The sequence below is a fragment of the Canis lupus genome, chromosome 18 (genome assembly GCF_011100685.1).
Source record: "Canis lupus familiaris isolate Mischka breed German Shepherd chromosome 18, alternate assembly UU_Cfam_GSD_1.0, whole genome shotgun sequence".
Taxonomy (NCBI): domain Eukaryota; kingdom Metazoa; phylum Chordata; class Mammalia; order Carnivora; family Canidae; genus Canis; species Canis lupus.
The window spans coordinates 4,103,773-4,107,911 of record NC_049239.1 but is presented as its reverse complement, the minus strand read 5'-3'; the positions used below and the strand labels follow the sequence as shown (position 1 = coordinate 4,107,911).

General features: G+C 41.0%; 1 non-coding gene across 1 annotated transcript; it reads left to right on the top strand.

The window, feature by feature from the left end:
* The first annotated feature begins 3,726 nt into the window (after positions 1-3,726).
* LOC119864356 lies at positions 3,727-3,890 on the top strand. Its single transcript, XR_005373734.1, has one exon. It is a non-coding gene; the product is annotated as a U1 spliceosomal RNA (small nuclear RNA).
* Positions 3,891-4,139: the final 249 nt, after the last annotated feature.

Sequence of the window (4,139 nt, the reverse complement as noted above, 5' to 3'; positions counted from 1 at the left end):
ATTATCAGGCCCCAGCTGATGTGTTTGGACACTTACAGATTCCCCCCTTGTTGTTTCCATTTCTTCAGCTCTCTTTGTCACGCTTTTTCTTACTTTCTTACCTCTGCTTCTACCTTCTTATAATTTTTCTTATTCTTTTCTCCATTTATCTTCTTCCTGCACACTTGTTAGGATTCAGCTCAAATGTTATCTTCTCTTGGAATCCTTTCCCAAGCTGATTTAGATGCAGTGCTCCATAATGCCAGCCCTTTGGCTTGAAAACCAGCTGAACATGTCCCTATTATACTCATCCTTAATATAGTCTAAGCAATTGGAAGGGCAAGATGAGTTTCCTTTTTATGCCTATATTCTCCAAGCCTGTCATGCTGCCTAATATATAATAAATGTCCAGGAGATTGTAATATATTAAAATTTTAATATATCAAAATTGAACTTTATTGACAATCATCTCTAAATATGTTAATAGGTTTACAAAAATCCTTATTTCTTCTATTCTTCATTATGGTTTTACTTTTCCTTTCTTTTATTATCTCCTTCATTTTTATCCCCTGCTCCTTTATCCTTCTTTCTCTTATCATAAAAATGGCAGATCCCTTATTCATTGTTACAACCCTACAAATTACTTTTGGTTCAATCCTCTCCTATCTCCATGTAATAATGTGCCATGTCATTCTATTTCATATTCTTGGTCTAAAATTATTTGTAGCTCCATTTCATATTAAAAAAAAAACAAATTTCTTAGCATTGCTTCTATTTTATAAAATATTTCCTTTGCTTTCTCTTCAGATATTACTTTTTCCAAAATGTAAACCCTCCCAACCTATCCTCCATTACTAATCTGTTACATAAGTAATGACAATCTCCTGTCATCACCATTCTAGTGAAATTTGTTTCCTTATTTTAAGTACAAACTCGTGTCCTCAGACATCCTGAGACATCATCTGAGAGAGTTGAGAAAATAGAGCTGAGAACTTGCACATTAGGTGATTTAATGCAAGTTCACACCCTCAGGAGCTTCCCAGGTAATATCTGAAATTTGTGGAGGGTAGGGGGAGACTGAAGAAAGAGGTAGATCACTCCAGATGGGCAGGTGGCAGGTATATTAAGGAACAGGACTTACATACAAGGTTTGTCTTGGGTGCTACAAGATGAGAGCATCTCTGCTCCTGCCCACCACATCTTAAAAGCCTTAATTAGTTTCCGTCATGTGTACCATCCAGATAGTCTACAAACCACATTACTAGCTCAAAGCTGTGTCCTTGGAGAAACTTCTAGGGTTGGTAAAGACAAATGGGATACACATTACACAGACATGGAAAGGGATGAGGACCCTCTGATTGCTGGGAGCTGTTCAAGGGTCAAACAGCAGTCACATTTTCTCCTGTCTTTCCTCAACAATGTTTTCCAGGGTTAAAGTGATGCCTCCTTGATGACCGTCCCCAACACTCCATCTCTTGTGACCCGCTATTCCAATCTCTAGGCGTCTCTCTTCTGCAGTGTGCTCTGCATCATCAGGAAGGAGTTTCACTTGCATAGTAAGTGGCTCCTTTTGAGGCTGTCTGGCTGCATTGGAGAAAGATGCCACATCAACAACATAGGCACACGCAAGAGAAAATGCAGATTAAGACAATGATTCTAAAAATAAGTGACAACTGTTTCCTCGTAGAGTCCCATGATCTCAACCATTGATTGATGAAGTCTCCTGGACTGGATGGTTTGATCATTCAAGACTTTCACTTGTGTCCTCACACAATTTATAAATATGATACATTAGCAGACTCATCACATATGAACATACAACATTCTGTGTGGATAATGATATAGGTAACTCCTTATGAGACAGTAATTATATCTAACGCCATTCTATTTTGAAGGGTAGCTTTTCTCATAAGAGACATTTCAGTGTTCAGCAAGGATGGGCATTGTCAACTATCATTTAAGACTTACTGGGTGAATTTAGTAAGGGTTTCTATGTGCACTAGATAAGATTATCCCTTGTAGCCAGGGGGAAATCCAAGGCATAACACCCCAACCAAACAGGTGGAAACCATGGCCAAGGATTTATGCAATATAACTACTGGGTCCTATTCAAGGCTACCCAATAAATACCTCAGTGGTATGACCAGTAACTGCCAACGAGTCACTATCTCTTGATATGACACAATGGCCACATAATTCCAGTGTTTTCTATTGTTTCTGGTACAATTGGGTTGGTTCTATTGAGAGGGATTTTTCTGTTCCCAAGACGGGTACCCAGCTGTTCAAATGTCCATAAACTGGAATAAGCCACATAAACCCATTCCCAAGTCTGAACATACCCACACATGGCTCTGATGGTAACATTTCTAGAATATTTCCAGCCAGCAATTTGATGGGCTGCCAGTATAGCTTATTGACAGAAAAGTATACCCATGCACTGTATCATTGATAGTGTGTGCCACAGTCCAGGTTTCTGGATCCGTATTGGTAATAACAGATGAATTAAAGTACTAGTCTTAGATTGTTCTTTAATGTACTGCATTAGGATCTTCCAATACTTACCTACTTTGGAGGAGCGAGAGCTGTCATGGCAATCCTGATGAGCTAGAGAGGGGAAGCTATCCACAGAAAACAACAGTTGGACTAACTTCTTTGTTGGGCATATAAGTGGGCACACTGTGGAAACATATTTCCATCAGATGTCATCCTGTGGCCACAGATGCAACAGATTTCTAAAGTCAAAAAAGGCAGATATTTAGTAGAAGCTTGTATGGGGAGGCCTCCCCTCTTCTATAAGAATTACACTTATGGCATACTCTCTAAATGTTAATATGGTTGCAACTTTAGGAATTTGACCAGGTTATGCATACCATACATTTGTCCCAAGGGAGGCAGCATTGTCAAGTGTGAGAAAATAGACTTAGGGTGGGGGATATGTCAGAACAGGACCACCAACTTTTCCCCTTTTAAGGATGCATGTTCCACTCTAGACATAGTACATTTCAACATGTCTGGTTTGCAGCAGGACACAGGGATCCTCGTGACTACTGCGTAGTTCCCCCTCTCCCAGGGCACAAACTCATTCATTCATCATGGCAGGATGTGTCATTGCAAATTCCAGTAGATTATTCCTCTCCAAGATGTGATTGGGCTTGTTGTTTTCAGCAGCTTAGCATATTGATCTACAGTGAGAGTCAGGATGACAGTTTTCCTGTGACTTCCATTCTTTTACATTACTGGTGTCTCAGCGAGGGTCCCCAGTCTGACATATGGAGCAACAGGTTCTACTGGGTGATCATTCAAATGTATTAAAGCCCCGGACAGTACTCTACCCAACAAAGTTGATTTTTCCTGTTCGTAATTCAATCTACTGCTTTAAAATTCCATTTTTCCACTCTACTAATCCTGCTGCTTGTGGGTTATAGGGGAGTTGGTTTCAAGGTTCAATGTCATGTCTTTTGCTCAGTTTGGAACATCCTGGCCTTTGAAATGTGACCCCGTGATCACTATCTATTCAATGAGAGTATCTGTACATGGTACTTGGCTTCTCTAATCCCCTAATGGTGGCAGCTTGGTTTGTACAGCAACAGGGATGACATTGGGTTAGACCAGAGGCAGTGTCTGCACAAACCAGGGCATATTTAAACCCTCACGTTTTTGCCAAGTTGGCAACCCTTCACCAGTTGAATCTTTGGTGAATAGTTCCAGACTCCTTCGGCTTGGGTATTGTTTAGAACACACTGGACAATACTTACCTGGCAGGGGAGATACCATGATCACGAAGGTGGTTTTCCCAGGGCGAGGCTTATCCATTGCACTCCGGATGTGCTGACCCCTGCGATTTCCCCAAATGTGGGAAACTCGACTGCATAATTTGTGGTAGCGGGGGACTGCGTTCGCGCTTTCCCCTGGGGAAAAAAAAAAAAAAAAAAAAAAGAACACACTGGACATGCTGTTATTGCATTAACCAAGACGCAGTATGTCAAGGGCAGTCCAGCACCCTTGGTTCTATGTGTCCTTCTATATACTCAATCTGCTGTATCTACTGAAGTGTCAGTTGCTAAGGCTTAGACCCAAGCTGGGCAATGTCTTCCTGATTGCCAGGGGGTATTGGTGTCTAATGAACTGGGACATGGAAGACAGCAAGGACAGCCTTAGAC